The sequence below is a fragment of the Antechinus flavipes genome, chromosome 2 (genome assembly GCF_016432865.1).
Source record: "Antechinus flavipes isolate AdamAnt ecotype Samford, QLD, Australia chromosome 2, AdamAnt_v2, whole genome shotgun sequence".
NCBI classification, from domain to species: Eukaryota; Metazoa; Chordata; class Mammalia; order Dasyuromorphia; family Dasyuridae; genus Antechinus; species Antechinus flavipes.
The window spans coordinates 447,334,641-447,354,897 of NC_067399.1; the positions used below are offsets into that span (position 1 = coordinate 447,334,641).

The window sequence follows — 20,257 nt, forward strand, 5'->3', positions numbered from 1 at the left end:
GCTGGATGAGGTATAGCAAATAGAAAACAACCAAAAGAGGGCTTTCAGAAACAAGAACATTTGTCGGGATGTGTGCTGCTGACACATCCCACTGCAAACACAGTTCCAGAGTAAATGGCTTTTCCTGGTATTACAAATAAATGGCCTTTGTTGTACTGACAGGATCCCCTTGCTATTTGAACGAGCCCTGGGCTGACAGCTTCTCCTGACCTGTAAAGTAATTATAACCACTTGGACATCACTAACCCCAACAGAAATTCTGAGTGTGACTGGGGGGACCAGTGGGTCCCATTAGAACACCTTCTTTGGACTGGATCCTTCCCAGGAACTTCACATAGACCAGTTCTTAAAAGTGCAGGGCTTCTGGAGTAAAAGCAGAGATAAATAATGTGAAAAGCCTACCTGCCTGATGCGCCCCTCCTTTCTCCTTTCCCCTTCACTGGATAATTAAAAAATAATAATAATAAGGAATAAAGCAGGGACAGCATGGTTGCCCTTACTCAGAATCTGCCTACCTCACAGGGTTGGTAACATGCTTTCTAAAGGTTAAGGTTCTATATCACTATGAGTTATTATGATTTACGCTCACAGACTTTAGAGAGAAAGAGACCTAGAAATCATCTCATCCAATGCTCTTATTTTACAGATAAGGAAATTAGCTCAGAAAGGGAATAGCTTTTTCTAAAAGTCCTATAAGAAACACACAGAAGAGCAAAGATTCAAACTCAAGTCCTCCAACCCCAAATCCAGGAATCCAGATGCCAAGTCTTGTCACCATCCACCCTGGGAAGAAAGAACGGTTAATTTACATAGAGAGCTCTGCTCTTCTTTTCTCTCTCAGGAAATAAAGGAAGAGCCAATACTGTGTTAGAAAGTCAAATGTTCCTGATAGAGGTGTCCTTCTATGACTCCCTATTTTCTATTGGCTGTACCAAAAAGCCTGTCCCTGGGGGAACTGGGAGTTGGGCCGCGTGCAAGATTAGAATTTTAATTTTAGAGACAGCAGTGATCTTTAACGTTAAGTCACCATAACACTCCTCATTCAGTTAAATAAACATTTATTATTTCTTGTTATTAACATTTAATGATGATAAAATATTTATTTGCTATTACTAATAATTAATAGAATATTATTAATTCTAATTTGTGCAAAGCACTGTGCTAGGTTCTCAGCTACAAATAAAAAAAAGAAAAAAGAAAAGTAGTTCCTGCCTTCAAAGCGTTTACATTCCGTCATTAGAATTTTATAAGGAAGAAATTGGGTCCATCCAGAATGGTGAAGTTATTTGCCCAGATAGTAAAAGAGTCAAGATTCAGATCTATGCCTTCTGTCTCCAAATCCAGGATGCTCCCAAAACACCAACACACCAGTTCTAACTTAGGCAGGGGCACTTCCTGGGGTCTGACCAAAACACACCCATTTTCTCCTGCCTCCCTTCCGCCTTCTAGAATGCCTACAAAGCTTGCCTCCCCTTAGCGGAGGCTTTTCCTGATCCCTCTAAGGCACAAGTTTCTCCCCTCCACACAATGACCTTTTGTTTATTTTGAATTAAATTATGTGCATGTGTTCTCTCCCACTAAAGAATGTATGCTTCTTGAGGGCAGGGACTGTTTCCCTTATTTCTTTTTATCTCTGGCACGTGCACAGTACTTAGCTTGTTATAGGCTCTTAATAAATGCCTCCTTAATCAATTGGGGTTATTGTGTTTATCGAAGTAGCCCCAGTCCCTCTCTTGCCTGCATCAGTTTCTCAGACACCAGCTAGGACAAGCTGTAGTGGCCACGTCAGGGTTGCTGGGACAGTGCCCATCAGGACAGTGATTAAGCAGAGAGGAGGAAACCTTAGGATGTGATCCCTGAATACAAAGGGCTAATAAACACAATGCCTGGGAATGAGGCTTGGGCACGAGGAGTCCTTTTGCTATTTTGGGAAGCCCCAACGGAGTCTGGAGTAGGCTGAGGGCATCCTGGAGCTCATTAATCTGTGTGGGAATGACAGAGACAGGATAAAAGGTCTGGGAAGGCTTTCCGCCAGCCTTTTCCTCACCGGTGGGAGCCCCTCTGACTGCCACTGCCCTCTCCCCTCAATAAGCCTTCAAGCTGGGCCTCCTGAGACCCATCACAACAGCTCGAGGCAGCCAAGACGATCATCTTCCTTTCCTTTCCAATTTCTGTGGCCTTTTTTATGAGACATGAGAGATTAGGAGCCACGGTCCTTTCCCCATCCAAGATTTGTTTTCTCCCTGAGCCAATCAAAAGAAGCCAAAAAAAGGAGGAAAAAAAAAAAAACCTCCAGGAAGACCCATCTGAACTAAAGGAGCAGAAAGAAGAGTTTTCCCCTAATATCCTGCTCAGTCCAGTTCCCATGACATCCCCTCAATGGAGTATGTGCATGGGAAAAGGTTAATTGCCAGGGATATGGCTGGATTGACCAGTGAACAGCAATATCCTCCCGGGCCTGAAGGCTCACTCAGGAGTCTGGCCAGCAGGGAAGAGAGATTGGAAAGGTCAGGTGGGCAGGTTTAGGCTGGAGGAAGCTGCCTATGACTGGGCCATAATGGATCTCCAGAGAATAGCTGTCCAGCCTGTTCAGCCCACACTGTACCAACTCAGGGAGGCCCTACAAAGACCCTGGGAGGGAGAATGTGGCAATGGCAGCATTAGGGAACACACAACAAACTACACCAGAAGACAAATACAGCATCTTTGGGGATACTGACTGTTCTCCCAGATGCACCAGAGTATAGCCACTTCACTCTGTATGGGAAGAGTCAGGGTTAAATATATTAAGCTTTATTTAAACCCTTTTGCTGAATGAGATATGTATTCTCAGACATAGCTGATGCGTTGATTTATTTTTCTGGCTTATATATATTTGTTTTAAGACAGGACTTCTACTATGGGAGAGAAAAAGAAGTGGTGGGTTAATAGATAATAATAGATATGCCCAACAAAGCACCAACAAAACACTTTTAAATATACAGAAGGAAACAAGTTGAGGTGGGTACGAAGAATGGAACAATTTTGTTTCTACCTCATTAAATTTAATATATATGTAATAGGGTGAGGGAGAGTAAACTGGATTACACCTGTGTGAAGTCCAAGTAAAACTGCTTAAAGCTTAGGTTTGGTAAGCTTAAGGTTAGGTCTGTATCTCCTCAAAAAGGGGGATTAGAGATGAACAATGCAAATCAGTTGTGAGACAGATATCCCTTTCCTATACATATGCACAGGCACAAACATATATAAATGGAAAAAAAAACAACAAATATGAATGCCCCAGTACTCAAGGAGTCAGGGCAACTCAGTACATACTTAGTGGGATAATCTCTATAATTCCGTTCTATATATGCTCTCTGGGATGTATTCCAATTCAACTTCTTCATATATAGAATTATATAGATATACGATATATATAGATATATATATACAACACATATTTACATATTTATACATGTGCATGTTACATATACATGTGGACACGTACATCTATCATAGCCCTGTGTGTGTACATATATGTGTATTGTACATGCATAGATACATCTATATTTCAAAACCAAACTATATAATAGAAGAACTGCTAGGTGGCACAGTGAATGGAGCACTAGAGAGTATGTCAGGAAGACTTATCTCTCTAAGTTCAAATACAGCTTTGGACACTTACTAGCTGTGTAAGCTGGCTTTGGGCAAATCACTTAATTCTGTTTGTCTCAGTTTCTTCATCTGTAAAATGAGCTGGAGAAGGAAATGGCTTGAATGAATGATTGAATAACAAAAATGGAACAGAAGTTCACAGTTTCTTATATATGCCTCTTATTCTTTCAATTATTAAAAGTTTGTGTTAGTTGATAATCATTAAATTCACAATAAAAAAAAAAGAATTTTTTTTGGAAAAACATGATTGTTAGAGATATATTGAAAATACATAAGAAGACAAAACTGGTTTAAAGACTTAAGAGCACTTTTAGAAGCAACCAATTACAATCTTACAATTTAGAATGAGATAGGACCTTAGAGATCAACTCGTTAAACCTCTGCATTTTAAAAGTAATGAACCAGTTACCCATATCCATTCAAAGAGTAACTGATCCAAGTCGCTCTGTGTATGGCAGGAGCAGGCTTCTGTTTACTAAAACCGGTTCTCTAAGATCTGCCAGTAAGATATCACACTTTATAAATCTAGTTCTGGTCTTTTTATAACTTGGGTGTGTAATACAGACAAAGAGGCTGATGGCAGAAGACTGAGAACAAACAAGGAAGCAACAATAATGGGGAAAAAAGAAGAGAGAGGAGGTTCAGTGTGGCTTCCCTAAAAAATAAAACCTCTCTGGATCTCCTCTGCTCATCAGGTCCTTCCATACCACAGGACCCTAAAAGAGGAGGATTCCCATAAATATACAACCAAGAAAAAAGTGGCCAGGAGAAATGGAATACCAAATTCAAGTCTCCCAAAAATGCATGATGTCCATTGAATTTAGAAATCCAGATTTTGAATTGGAAGGGACCTTTCAGGATTACCTAATTAGAGTCACAGGATCATCGCTGGGCAGGGATATCAGAATTCAAATTCTCCAAAGTAACTTGTTCTTAGTCACACAAAATTTAGTTTCAGAGCAAGTATTTGAGTCCACCAGGTCTCCTGGTTCCCCGAGTAGATCTCGCTACATTATGCCAGGCTGACACACCAAATAATTCAGGAACAAAGGGGTTAAGAGAAACACTGGGAACCTGCATACTTTTATTACATTATCGAGATGTTATTGCATTATAAATAATGCCACAAGATGCATTATTTATACATTTAATATCAGGCTTGCTTATAAGTCAGATCTCTTCACTTTTAAAGAAATGCTCTGTCTCTCCCACATCTCCCGAAGCTGTATACCAAAAGGATTGGAGCAGGACAGTGTCCCTCTCCTCCTGAAACAGCAGAGAAAGCTAGTCATTGAGAAAATGTAAATGTCCCATTCTAAGAGAGTGAGGAGAAAAAGAAAGTGTCTTCACAGAGGCTTACAGCTAGCTGATTTTTCTAAGATACCTTGCTCTCTTTCCCAGTTCCCTTAGGACTCATGAAACAGGATATACAAAGAATATATGTCTTGTTACCATTTCCACAAGCATTCAGAAAGTTGAAGGCAGGGAAGCCTACAGGAGTGATTATGAGAGAAGGGAAAAGTAATAAGCATTTATTAAGCATTTATGTGCCAGGCTGTGTGCTAAATGCTTTATGAATATTGTCTCATTTGTGCCTACCCACAACCCTTCTAGGCAGGTGTTATTATTATCTGCATTCACAAAGCCTAGCACTTAATGACTCCACATTCAACAAGTCTATCCACTGTGATGCTCTCTCTCTCTCTCTCCCACAAAAGAAATGGGACTTCTCCTTGGAGGATAAATTGTGCAAACCTAGCAGTATCAGATTTCAAACAATATTATAAGGCAGTAATCATCCAAAATAAAATTGGAACTAAATAAGAAACAAAGTAGCTAATCAATGGAATAGATTAGGTACACAATAAACAGTAATCTAATATTTTATAAACCCAAAGATCCAAGATTTCGGAAAAGGAAGTCGTTATTCAAAAAAAAAAAAATTGCTAGAAAAACTGGAAGTCAATCTGACAGAAACTAGGCATAGACCAACATCTCGCACCATATATACCAAGATAAGGTGAAAAGGGTATGTAATTTAGGCATAAAAGGTAATATGATAAATTAGGGGAACATGAAAAAATTGCCTGTCAGGTCTAGGGAAAAAGAAAGAGTTTATGACCAAACAAGAGATAAAGAGGCTCATATGAAGTAAAATGGATAATTTTGATTATATGAAGTTTTAAAAGTATTTGCACAAACAAAATCAGCATAGCCAAATTAAAAGGAAAGTAGGAAACTGGGAGGTGGAGACAAATCTACAAGTTTCTCTAATAAAGGTCTCATTTCTCAAATATATAGGGAACTGAGGCAAATTTATAAAAATTAAACCATTCTCCAATTGATAAGTGATCAAAGGATATGAATAGGTAGTTCTCAGAAAAGATCAAAGGATATGAATAGGTAGTTCTCAGAAAAAATCAAAGCTATCAATAGAATTATGAAAACATTCTCCAAATCACCAATAATTAGAGAAATGTAAATCAAAATAACTTTGAGGTACCATCTCACACTTATCAAATTGATATGACAGAAAATATGAAAGAATATAACAGAAAATATGACGGAAAAATAACAAATGCTAGAGAATAGGACAAATGCCGATTCAACTATTCTGAGAACAATTTGGAATTATGCCCCATAAAATTGTGCATACCCTTTGATCCAACAGTATTGCTACTAAGTCTATATCCCAAAAAAGATTAAAGAAAAAGGAATGGGACCCAGATGTACAAAAATATTTATTATAACTCTTTTGGTGGTGGCAAAGAATTGGAAACTGAGAGGATAGCCATCAATTAAGGAAGAGCTGAATGCTATCGTGCTACATGAAATGATGAGAATGGTTTCAGGAAAATCTGGGAAGGCTTCTATGAACTGATACAAAGTGAAGTCAGCAGAACTAGGAAAACATTATACAAAATAAGAATAATATTATAATAATGATCAACTGTTAAAAGATAACTTCCCTAATCTAAACAGTGTTTTATAATGAAAAATGCTATTTACCCCCTGAAGAGGGAACTGATGAAGTCTAAGTGAAAATTAAAGCCTTTTTTTTCCCACTGATTTTTTTTCTTTTTTTTTTTTTTTTTTTTTTTTTTTTTGCTGAGGCAATTGGGGTTAAGTGACTTGCCCAGAATCACACAGCTAGGCAGTGTTAAGTGTCTGAGAGCAAATTTGAATTCGGGTCCTCCTGAATTCAGGGCTGGTGGTCTACTCACTGTACTACCTAGCGGCCCCACTTTTTAAGAAATTGTTCTTGCTTCTTTTTTTTTTTTTTTTTGCAACATGGTTAATAAGGAAATGTGTGTTGCATGGTTTCACATGTGTAATGAGGATTGTATTTTTACCTTTTCAAAGGGTGATGGAAGGGCTGGAGGGTGAGAATTCAAAACTCAAAAAAAATTTTTAATGCTAAAATAAATGTAAGAATAATAGAGAGGGGCAGTAGGTGGCGCAGTGAGTAGAGCACCAACCCCGAATTCAGAAAGACCCGAGTTCAAATGTGACCTCAGACACTTAATACTTCCTAACTGTGTGACTCTGGGCAAGTCACTTAATCCCAATTGCTTCAGGAGAAAAAAAAAAAAGAAGAATAGGGAGAAGCAGAGAGAAGAGAGGAACGGCATTCCAGGAAAGAAGAATGAAAGAACATAAGCAAATAAGTCTCTATATTCTATTAAATCCATTTTATGACTCACCTGAGAAATCTCTTGTGGGGCAATCCTTACCATTCAGTCCCTATTGTCTTGTTAATTCAGTCAAACTGCCAGGAGAAAAGCATCTGGAAGCTTATTCTATGTTATGCCAGAAACATTCATATTGTTAACAGCCACTCTTATCATAAGGTAACCCTGCCCATCCGTGGGACCCATAAGCCTTACCTAATCTAAATCATAAGTGATTGCCATAAACCACCAGGGTTTTATGGAGTCACATATATTATTTTATATTAAGAATCCTTCTGAACTTATAAATTTTTCCCAGTCTTCCTTAAAGAGAACAGAAGGGAAAGAAGGAAAACATAACCTTAATTCCTAACTAAATCTTATTTCTTCCGATCCCTTTTCTAACCACCTAACAGACTATCACACTAAACTTGTCACAAGGTTATGATGAAGCCACTCACTGCAAAAATCTTATTATTGGTGAATCTAGCCACCCTCTCTTAATAGTTATCTGTAATAAATTATATCATGAGCTAATTCTTTGCTCTAAATACTTTTTCTCCCTGGATTTTCATGACAATGCTCTTTCTTTGATCTACTCAACCTGGTGGCTGACAATACATTTGAGTGCCTGTTGAAGGGATATCATCACTGTCCTAACTCCAGGTATAAGTTTAGGGATCTTTCCTCTATATATGCTCTCTCTTAGTCATCTCACTAAATCCTGTGACCTCGATTCTCATCCCTATGGAAATGATTCCCAAGTTTATATATATCCAGCCCTCATCTGCCTCCTGAAACTAAATCCTATAATTGCCTTAGTATCTGTCTCTACCTAACAACCCAAACTCAACATGTCCAAAACCAAACGCATCTTTCCTCCCAACCCCTTCCCCAAATGCCCTATTTCTATGAAAAAAATTTAAAAATCATTCTTGCAATCATCTAGATTCTCAATCTCGGCTTTACCTTCTCACTCAGTCTCTAAATATTGTCACCCAGTTCCTAAATTGTTAGTTCTACCTCTACAATCTTTTACATCTTTCCTTTTTTCTAGTCTCTCATGATTACCATCCCAGTTTAGGCCCTCAACATCATTTGCTTGGAATAATGCAGTAGCAATTAACAAAAGACCCCCAAACCCATAAAGGGAGCTGAAATGGAATCGAGTCTTTTCACAGATTACAAAGCATTTATTGTCTGATAAAGCTTGCAGAGGAGAAAAGATCCTGCAAAGGAGCAGAGAAGGAGAATTTTCAGCTGCTCCAGCGGGAGTAGGAAAAGGGTAAGAAGCTTTTGGGTAGAGAATAAGGGGTCTAAGAAAGAAGATGTTTGTAGACAATAAGCCAAGCAACAGGATGTTTAGAAACTCTCAAGCAAGATCCCAAGTCTGCCCTTGAGCTAGTTCTGTGGCTTCTAGCAGCTACAGGAATCTCTGAATTCAGCTAGAGTTCATTTGCAAAGGACCACTGGTATGTCAAGTACCTCTGAGGCTCAAAAATCCTTCTAATTGGTTGTTGCATAATTCCATGGTCCTGCTCCTCTGTGAAGAAGGGAAGCTCTAACATACTGTGTAATCATTACAGAGCCTAAGATCATACTTCCAAACTAGTCTCCCCTGTTTGGAATATCTCTACCAAGAAAACCCCAAATATGGTCCTGAACAGTCAAACAAAACTGAAACAATTCAATAACACATGGAAGAAGGAACATAATTAGTAATGGTTCTTCTGAGTGAGATTTCTGACCTATAAAGTACCTAGAACCTGGAGCATATTTCTGGAGAATCAGGGTTTGTGTATTCGTGGGAATAGAGGGGTTGTGAAGGACTTTAAATGAAGAGTTACATTTCATCCTAAAGGCAATAGGGAGTCATTGAAGCATCTGGAGCAGGGGAGTGACATGATCAAGTCTGTTTCAAAAATATCCATTTGGAAGCTTAAGGAAGAGGGTCAGAGAGAGGAGAGACTTAAATCAGAAAAAAAAAAAGCCCACCAGTCTTTGCTTTCAAAAAACTCCCATTCTAAAAGGGCAGACAACATGCAAACAACTATGTACAAACAAATTATACAAAGTAAATTGGAGTTAATCAATAGAGAGAAGGTTATATGATCCACCTCTTGACCAAGAGAGATTTAAGGTAAAGAATGAGGTAGGTATATATATATATTTTTCCCCCAATGGGGTGGGAGATAGGAGGAAGAAAAACTAGATTTCTCTTGTTATTTGTTTTCATTTTAAATAGAAAGTAGGTAGAGAGGTGCTATAGATGTGAAATGTCACATGCATGTTGAGATAAGGTCACTATATTATTAGTTTTACTAACTTGTTCGACCTGTTACAAGAGAACTCTCATGGAATAAGGCAATCACTCTGTTTGTGATAGAAAGACAATATAGCAATAATTTTTAAATTAATGTTTATCATTTATAAAACATTATTAGACCAAAAAGTGTGGACATTAGCTATAGGATCACAGATTGGGAACTGAAAAGGACTTCAGAGATCATCTAATTCAATGTCTTTATTTTACAGATTGGGAAACTGAGTCCCAGGGGAGTAAAATGACTCATCTGGGGTCATGTGGACAGTAAATAGCAAAGCCAGGACTCAAATTCCATGATCTTTCCAACAGGGTGGTTAATGTGTCTATATTTATAGAATGGATTAACCAATATTAATGAAGATGATACCAGTTTAAAATATAAACTGAATAAGGAACAAGGAAAAAAGAAAACCATTCTCAAAAATAGTATCATGGAACAAAATGGCTTTAATGGAGTTTGGAGAACTACTAAATGGTCAAAAAAGAATATGTGTTTCCATGATGTGAATCATGCAAGAAAGCCTAGCTCACAACTAGAATAGCTTATGAGGGTCATTCCTTCAGAAGACTTGGAGACAGTTATTCTTTGGGGGACAAAAACCAGGGGAAGACTGAATTTAATATGTTGATGAATATGGAAAGAACATTTTAGATTCAGAATGGAAGAGGGGGGCTTAGTAAGGATAGAATGGGTAACCATTCAGACCAGGAAATAGCCAAATTGGAGCTCTATGTTTCTATGAGCCTGAGATCAGGTTTGCTTTTTTTTGCCTACCATTTCTGACTCACTGAGGTTATAACTCATTTTTCATATTAACAGATGTTCAGACAGATTTTCCGCATCTTATACTTGTTCAGTTGACTTTTTTAACCTACATGTAACTTTTGACATTTATCATTTTTAAATGCCATCTTCTTAGACTCAACCCATAGTTCCAGCCTGTCAAGTTCAATTCTGAATGACAATTCTGTTGTTCAGTTCTTTACCATTTCCTTCCAGCTAAATATCTTCAAAAATATGATAAGCAGATCATCTATATTTTCATGTAAGTCCTTGATAAAAATGTTAGAAAAAGGCCAAAGATAGTCACTGGATATTTCTTTCTAAGTTTACATCAAATCATGAATGACTGTTCTCTGGATTTACTAATTGAACCAGCATTCTTCTAATCCACCAATCTAGTGAAAGAAGGAAATGAGTTATAGTCTGTGATCCTTAAAATCTGGAGAACTGAAGAGGAACGAAGGCCTGGAGAACAGAGTTTTGTCTCAATTTTCAAAAAAGGAAAAAAAATGATTTATGCATGCAAGAGACAAGTGATCAATTTCTGGCTAATTTCTACTAAGGTATTATTAAAGAAATGATTAGTGATGAGCTAGAAAAGGAACTGGCAATCACAAAGACTTCAGGAGCTAAGATTGCAGAGTGACAGGAAGCAAAGGGGTGAGTTCCCAACTACAAACTTATCTAAACAGATCCAGACTGATTTCTGATGAGAAAATCCAGAAAAAGTCACAGTAAATGCTTTGCCCAACTCAACCACGCACAGAGAAAGTGACTGGGAGGTCTGTGGACTCTGAGAATGGGGTCCAGGCAGGAGTACCCAGAGAAAGGCTGTGCACCAGAGTAGGAGGAGGTCCTAAAATCCAGGAGCACCACACCAACATCCATGAAAAGACTCTGTACCAGGACAAGAGGACATCCAAGACTTAGCCAAGGATAAAGCCAAGGATAGAGAGACACTATGACAGAGACAGGTAAGAACTGATAGCTTTGTCCTCCCCTATCAGTGTTCAATAACAAATCCATGGATGAGTGAGAGGGAGCCTTGCTCTAATGAGTGATTTTGTTGGGTAGAGGCTCTGGATGATGTATTGAGAAAGGAGGAAGTTAAGAAGCCAGCAGTAGCAGTAGTGTGACTCAAACTCCAAATTCAGAGCAAGGTCTCATTTCTAGCATCTAGTCTGGTCTGCAAAGGAAAAATCAAGGCAGAAATCCAAGACTCTAAGGAAGCCTACAATTCTGCCTCTCTGATGCAACAAAGCTTTCCAGCTGGCTGTTTGAGGTAGAATCAGCAGCTGTTTTGTCATCGTTGTTATTGTCGTCATTGCCATTGGCTTCAGTTGTGTCCAACTTTTCATGGCCCCTTTTGGGATTTTCTTGATTAAGATACTGCAGTGTTTTGCCTTATCCCTTCTCAAATCTTATTTTTCAGATAAGAAATATGAAACAAACAATTAAGTGACCCAGAGTCATATTATGAGTAAGCCCAGGGTCATATAGCTAAGGCTGAATATAAAGTTTTAAACTTGGGTTCAAAAAATCAACTTCATGAGTATAAAGTGGAAGAGTTTATCAAGAAATGATGTGGTTATTTTAATGGACTATAAGTCAGCAGCCACAGAGAAACTAAGGAAGCTAGTATAATATAAGCAAAACTGAAAAGCCTACTGTCCAGAGCTAGAAAGGTGAAAGTCCTGATGTTCTTTGTTCTGGTCAGATCACATCTGAAATATTATATCAAGTTCTAGGTACTAGAATTTAGGAAGGATACTGATAAATAACAATTAATTTAGAAAAGTAGGGAGAAATAAGGATGGTAATGAATCTTGTGCTATTTAAGTATCAACTCAAGTTATTTGTGATGTTTAACCCACAGAAGAGAAGGCTTGTGGAATGATATACATCTTCAAGTATTTGAAAGAATGTCACATGGAAGAGGTTTTAGAGTTATTCTGCTTGACTCCAAGGGGAAAAACTAGAAGAAACAGAAGTTTCGGTTATTTTTCAGTCTTATCTGACTCCTTGTCACCCCATTTGAGATTTTTTTGGCAAAGAGACTGGAGTGGTTTGTCATTTTTTTCTATTTATTTTACTGAGGAAGAAACTGAGACAAATAGAGTTAAATGAGTGGCCCAGGGTCACACAGCCAGTAAGTGTCTAAGGTGGGATTTGAACTCCAGTTGAGTCTTCCTGACTCCAGGCCCCAGAAAACTATCCACTGAAGTCACTCAACTGCCCAGACAGAAGTTAGAAAAAGGTTTAAAAGTGGAATAAACTGCCTGCCCAGCTAGCATGTCCTCCTTCACTGAAATCCTTCAGGCAAAGTCTGGAGGGCCACTTGTCAGATGTGCTGTAGAGGGAACTATTGTTTAAATAGATGATCGCAGAGGTGCCTTCCAATTGTGAGATTGGGTGATTCTGTGAAATGAGATTAGTCTGGGAGGACTTGTTCCTAATGAAATCCTACTGGCTCATAGTGATCGCCTCTTCTCTAAGTGCTCACAAAACATCCCTTTAATAATCCATCCAAGCATTTTGCCAGGAATTGCCATCAAACTTGCCAGCTTATACAGAGAATATGTTTTCTCCCACTTTGGGAAAATAAAGATGGTATGTGCCCATCATAAGCCCAATTCTAAAGCTTCTAGAGAAAAGAAAAAAAACCTGTTCCCATGAGTGGTGAAAAGATCATTGGTTTTGGATTTGGAGCCAAAGCAGCTGAGTGCAAATTCTGTCTTTAGTACTATGTGACCTTGGTAAGTTCTTTAATCTCTCTGGGTCTCTGTTTCTTCATATGAAAAATGAAAAGATTGGATTAGATGGCCTCTGAGCTCCTTTCAAGTCCTGGATCTCTGAGTTTAATAGGTCGGGGGTTGACAATGTTATAAAGAAGGCCAAAGAAACAAAGTCTGACAGTCAGAAGCAGACAGAAAGAACAAATAGACAAGAAAAAATGGATAGGAATAGATTCAAAGAGAAAAATAGATACAGAATATAAATTAGAGTTGGAATGTGTGCAGGCAAAGAGTCCTTAACCTCTTAGACCTCAGTTTGCTGAAATGTAAAATGAAAGCATCAGACTTCTTAAACTGTGGCTCACCACCCCACATGGGGTCTCAAATGTCAGGGTCTCAAAATTATGACCTTTTATCAGTAAATGGTTGATTTGCATATCTATTTTATATATCTATATGCTCAGGATCACATAAAAATTTCTTGGGAAAAAGAGACTGAGAATGGAAAAAGTTTAAGATGCCCTAGACTAGATAATGTCCAAAGTCTCTTCTAGTTCTAAATATACAATATTATAATCTTATTATCTCAATTAAAATCCTTTATGAGATGGTGCAATAGATAGAACATTGGGCCTGCAGTCAGGAAAACCTAAGTTCAAATCTGGCCCCACTTACCAGCTGCGCCACCCTTGCTAAGCATAGAATCTGGCAAGTAGTAAATGCTACATAAATGTTAGCTATAGTCATCATTATTGTTGTTGTTATATCTATATAGTCTACTCACTCAATTTCTCCAATTCTCAGTTTTTTTATCTGTTAAATGAGAACATTGGGCTAAATGATCCCTAAGCTTGCATCCACCTCTGTATCTGTAAATTAAAGGGAAAGGTCAAGAATTCAGAGTTGGAAGGGATTTTAGAAATACTTAAGTCCTACATGAACTGATGCTAAGTGAAATAAGTAGAACCAAGAGAACATTGTGCATAATAAGAGCAAGATTATGTGATGACTGACTATGATGGCCTTAGCTTTTTTCAGCAATGAAGTGATTCAAGATGATTCCTATAGACTTGTGATGGAAAGAGCCATCTGCATCCAGATAGAGAAGCATGGAGACTGAATGTGGATCAAAGTATGGTATTTTCACATTTTGCTGTTGTTTGCTTCTTTGTTTATTTTTTCTTTTTTGTGTATTTTTTCCCTTTTGATCTGATGTTTTTTGTTGTGCAGCATGATGAATAATGGAAATATGTTTGGAAGAATTGCATGTTTAACCCCCAAAAATACTTAAGTTCTTGGGTATGACAATAAAAGAGTAGCAAGTCAGGAAAAGGGGGCTTTCTGTTTGGAGGTAACTGTCCAGCTCCACATCCAAACCTCCCAGACCCAAAGCTCACTTCAAAAGGGCACATCTCCAAGCCCAGCTTCATAGTTGTCCTCCCCCAGCCTCCAATGAACAGAGCTTCTTAAGGCAAGCTGCAAGTTGTAACAGGTTGTTAAGTAGGTCTGCATTCAGAACATAAAAGATAAATCCCCAAGTGCTAGGTCTCCAAAATCTACTAATGGGAATTAGAGCCGGCATTTAATCGAGAGAGACACAGACACAATCCCTCCACGACTCCCAAGAGAGGATTGGAAAGGGAGGGCAGAGACTCTCTAAGAGATGGCACTTTATCTCCTCCGGTTCCCTGCAGCCCCATAATCCCAGCATTCATTCAGCAAATAATAATAATAAATATAGTCAGAAGCAACTCCAGCTACTTCAGCCTTAATAAATGGGCTGAAATAGTGGCAAATTCAGACAGAGAGAGCATCTTTTCAATAAAAGCTGATAGGGTTATTAATAACGGTAATGTAGTACCTAGCGGAGGCAGACCTTTTCAGTAAGAAAGACCTCTCCCTCGCTCTCTCCCCCACCCCCACTGAAGCAAGCAGTCTGTAACTGGAGGGAGAGCAGAGCCCTGTGCAAGAAAACCTGCCCCTCTTCTAACCGGCGACCGAGGCATTCTCACTGCCCAGACAATGAAGATTTCTAGAGAAGCTTAGTTGCCGACATAGGGTAGCGTTCCTCTGCATTGCTGGGGGAGAACATTCGTCACCGCTGCTAGTCACAGCTTTCCCAGGACTGGACTTTCAGAGGCTCTCAATAGGAACTACTTCCTTCTTAGAGCCTTCCCTGTAGGGTCATTGGTCTGTAAAACTAGAAGGAACCTTAGAGTTCTGGTACAGGGGGAAATCTCGACACATTTTCCTATACACCTATCTCCATTTACACTGTTCTCTTAGCCTAGGATGTCACCCTGTTGCCTCTGACTATGGAAGGAGAGAACTAGACTTCAACTCTCCCCTCTGATGCATACTACCTGAATGAGTTTGGACTAATTACAAAATCGTCCAAAATCTCAGTTTCCTTATCAAACAAGGAAGAGCTGGTCTCTTCCAGCTCCAGTTATAGTGCTATAATTCTCTAGTCCAGTCCCACTCATTTGCAGACGAGACTGAGGTCTGGAAGAATTTAGTGGCTTTCCCAAGGTGACACAGGTTACATGGTAGGTTAGGATCACAAGGACGACCTAACCTCAGAGGTGTTGAGTTGTTTTTCAGTCATGTCTGACTCTGAAAGACCCTATTTAGGGTTTTCTTGGCAAAGATTCTACAATGTTGTGCCTTTTCCTTCCCCAGCTCATTTGACAGGGAAGGAAACTGAGGCAAATAGGGTTAAGTAGCTTGCCCAAGGTCACCCAACTAGTAAGTGCCTGTGAACTCAATAGATTGATTCTTCTTGACTCCAGGCCTTGCATTCTATCCACTGTGCCTCTTAGCAGGCCTAACCTTAGAATCAGGATCCAAAATCTCTCTCTACCATCAAAGTCCTTTGAACGTTTCTATATTCTAATTCAATAAACTCAATTTCATTCCAAAACCTATACATATGAAGGGCCAAGTATGTGCAGGCTTACTATACTATATTAGGTACTAGGGAATATGAAGATGAAAAATATGATCCCTATCGACAAGGACTTTACACTCTTCCTGGTAGTATCCTGGGCTAGTCCTGACTCAGACTCAGCCTTGGGATTGGAGCAAAATGAGACTTTTATAGACTGTATAATATTTAACCAGAGAAGTTTAACAGATATTCAGCAGATAAAAAAGTGGGATTTCATTTCTTGTCCCCTCTGCATTGCCTCTGTATGTACAGTCAAAAGACTATGTTGGCTCTCTAAGCCTTAGCAGGGGTCCTCAAACTTCTTAAATAGGGGGCCGGTTCACAGTCCCTCAGACTGTTGGAGGGCCAGACTATAGTAAAAACAAAAACTTCATTTTGCGGGCCTTTAAATAAAGAAATTTCATAGCCCTGGGTGAGGGGGATAAACGTCCTCAGCTGCTGCATCTGGCCCTTGGGCCATAGTTTGAGGACCCCTGAGAGACAGACTGCTTATAACTGGACATAATTTATGCCTTAGGCTACTAGGAAGGTACCTCAAGTATGAGTCTTGAACCAACTGTGTCTCCAGGATGTTGTGTTTAACTTTTAAGGAGAAAATCAGTTTTGTAGCAGTACCCTTGCAATCTTACAAGCATAAGTTCCAACCAGATTCAAAATCTAACATGGTAAATGTTGTAGTATTTATACAAATAAATGTAATACAAGGCATTATACTTGTTAGAAAAGTGGTGAGTCAGAAAAATTCCAGAGAAATGGTAGAAAGAGGATTCTTTTTCAGCTGAGAGGATCTGGGAAAACTTTACAAAGGAGGTGGCTTGTGGGCAGAAGCTTGAAGGAAAAAACGAATTTCATCAGGCAGAGGCAAGAAAGTCCCAAGAGTGCTTTATGCTAGAGCTGTCAAGAGGCCTGCATGTCATCCCAATCTCCTTCATTTTCCTCCCATAAGGCATTAGGACAGCTTAAGAAAATTACCCATATTACTTATGATCAGTGTAAAAGGGGATATTACCCCAGCTCTGTTGATATTTTCCATTCATAGAAAGGAAAACTCTAAGGTCCTCTTCTCAGTTGAGATGGGTATGAATTGAGCTCAAAATTTGTACTCTTAAAAGTAGTAAGAGGTCCCAAATGTGTTTTCTACAAAAAAGAGAATGTTAGAGTAGTCAGAAAAATGAAATGTTTGAACAAAAAAAATTCTCTAAGTTTATAGTCTGTGGGTATCACCTGTCATAATTCTGAAAGGATCACATAGTCAGGGAGGCCAAATTCTCTGTCACTTTCCATAAACTCACACAGTCCATCACAGCCTCTGCATGGACTCACAGGAAGAGTCGCTAGAGATAACAGGGATGATGTGCTAAACAAGGTGGCACGTAGGAACCTAGAGACAGAATACCCTCTAACAAATGTAAATCATAATAAGGAACAGCATTGAATTAGTTCTCAGTACCCCTAGGAATGAGTCAAAAATAAATAACAAAAGGGATAAGAAAGAGAAAAGTAACCATCTGAATTCTACTAAAAGGATAAAAATGTGATTTGGACAGAATGATCCCATAGTAACATAGGCATTCCTCACTTCAAATACTGTTCCACCAAAATAAGGCTAATTCAGATTCAAATATTCTAGAGGTGGCCTGCATCCACTATAAAAAAAAAACCCACAGCTCCTGAGCCCCCACCAATGTGTTTATCTTTACTAGTCAGCCAGAGGACACACTTGGCTCAAAACAAAGGCATTTAATGAATTAGCTAGTAAGAAAAGTAATAAAAGTATTTCCCTAATTAATCTGGTAAGTGTTCTCTCTCCAACATTTGTCTGTGTGTGTGTGATAAGTGAGAAGAATAGAAATGATGGAAACTTGTGAAAAATTTATGTGGAGTATACATCTGTCCAAGGGAATACATAGAGAAGGGTAATTCACCATTGATGCAATGGGACTTCAAAATCATCAGTGTTCACTAGTGATGTTATCATGCTTCTTTTCCTGTGTACTTTGTATAGTTTATACCACACATGCGGTCTCTACTAAGCATATGAGCATGGCAGACAATCTCTGCCAAGTGTTGTTCCCTGTTGGTCTTATGAGGTTGCAGGGACAAATCCACTTGGTACAGTGGGTGTCTCTCTTCCTCTAGACATTTGAAGTGGCTCTTGATTATTAAAAAAGTTAAGAACCCTCTGGTTTTCAAGAAATTACTCTTCCCACAAACTACTAAAAGTTTTCAGTGTTCTGAGTACCTCAGTTTCTCAGACCAAAGATCTTTGCCCCTTCCATGGAAATGAGTGAGAACAGGAAAAGGTACAGAAACAAAAACTAAGCCTTTTTCCTTCAGCTTAACTACATTTCTGAACTTTTATATATATTTGTAGCGGACAAACTATTTCAGACTTTGAGCCTATTCTACATTAGGTACAACACAAACTATATAAACAAGAACAAAATGAGCTATTATTATTGTTGTGATCTAAGTCAATGAAGGTGTTTCTTAAATCAGAGATCTTACAAGGATTGGAATAGCATAATAATACCAATAAGAAGATTACTTTATAGATGTATATCACATTTTAAGGTTTACAAAGTGTTACCTTCACAATTGTGGTTTTTCCATTCTCTGACTCTTCTTATCTTCACATTCAAGATCCCCCAACCTCCCTTTCTAGCCTTATCTTCCACGACTATCTTAGTTGTGCCCTCACAAAGTAGCCAAGAGAATATTTAACTTTCCAGAGTTGTTCCACATTTTCCTCTGTACCTGTCTTGAGCTACACTGTTCTCTCTGCCACCTTGCTGTCTATGACTATGAAATTCCTCCTCCAAGGGCCAGCTCAAATGTCACCTCTTCTGCAGCCATTCACGTTGCCTCCAATTAGAACTGATTTCTCCCTTCATGAGCCCTTAGAGCCCTGTGCTTATACCTTTCTTATTGTACTTAGAACAACCTACTTATATATTATAGTTGCAATGGGAGTGCTCAGGAATTGACCTCAGTCCTTGTTATCCACCTGATGAGCCTTTTGTTCTGATATCGATACAGTCTCCTTGACAAAGTACAAACTTGCCAGACTCTATTGACACTATATCCATGATGATTGATTGGTGATTGATGATTAATTGATAGTTCATGTATCTCAGCAACAGCTTTAGACTTAGCCTTTAAAACGCCTACACACAAATTCAAGAGGCTAGAGTACTGGGGAGAAGCAAAACAGAGTTATTATCCAGAGCTCAAAATTCAGTTGGCTGGACAAACATAAGTCTTCTGCAGAGATCCCTGTATACAGAGAAACTGGCACCAGATGAAGTGGACCAGATTCCTAGACCAAACAGGAGTCAGAGCCAAGAAGTAGCAAGGGACAGAGCTACACTTTTGGAGGGAAACATCCAGACTTTGTCTTTCTTTTTTTTCTTTTTACTTTGTTTTCAATTCAGAGAACAAAACAAGCATTTCCACAACACAGTACAATAAAAAGATGATTGCACATGAAACTGCAAATCTACCAAAATTTCAACTTGTTATTCCCTCCAAATATACAATGAAGTTATTGTGTAAATTTCTTTATTTATCCTTTTTTCTTCTCTCCCCCAAGACTTCTTCTCACCCTAGAGATGGCTACCATTAAATACAAATTGTTATATATATTCACAAGACCTGGCACCTTCTATTCTAAAAGACTGTAGGTCTTGGAACATTATATTTCAAAGAAAAAAAAAAAGAGGAAGGGTTGCCTTTCACTGTACTGTGAATAATGTGAATCATCAGAGTTGTAATATTGTGTCATACTTCGGACATGGACATAAATTATGTAGTATATATGTAAATTTATGTATTATATTATACATAAATATATTATATTTATGCATATATTGTGTAAATGATATATAATTATATATAATATTTTATAATGCATATATAGTGTACATATAATATAGAATAATTATAATATAGTACACCAAATAGTATATGTATTTATGTATATACTACATAATATATTTATGTATTATATATATATGTATGCATATATATGTATGCATACATATATATATCTATATATATCTATATATATCTATATATAGATAGATAGATAGATAGATATATACTATGCAATTTATGTCCATGTCTCAGTAGGCTCTA

The 20,257-nt window shown here is 38.3% G+C and overlaps 1 long non-coding RNA gene across 1 annotated transcript in view; it reads right to left on the bottom strand.

Moving 5' to 3' along the window:
* LOC127550401 (uncharacterized) overlaps nucleotides 1–17,293 on the bottom strand; it is a 31,832-nt gene extending 14,539 nt beyond the window's left edge. The window contains exon 1 of the long non-coding RNA XR_007950859.1: nucleotides 17,130–17,293. This is a non-coding gene — a long non-coding RNA (uncharacterized LOC127550401). The remainder of the gene's footprint in view (nucleotides 1–17,129) is intronic.
* Between the last annotated feature and the right edge of the window lie 2,964 nt (nucleotides 17,294–20,257).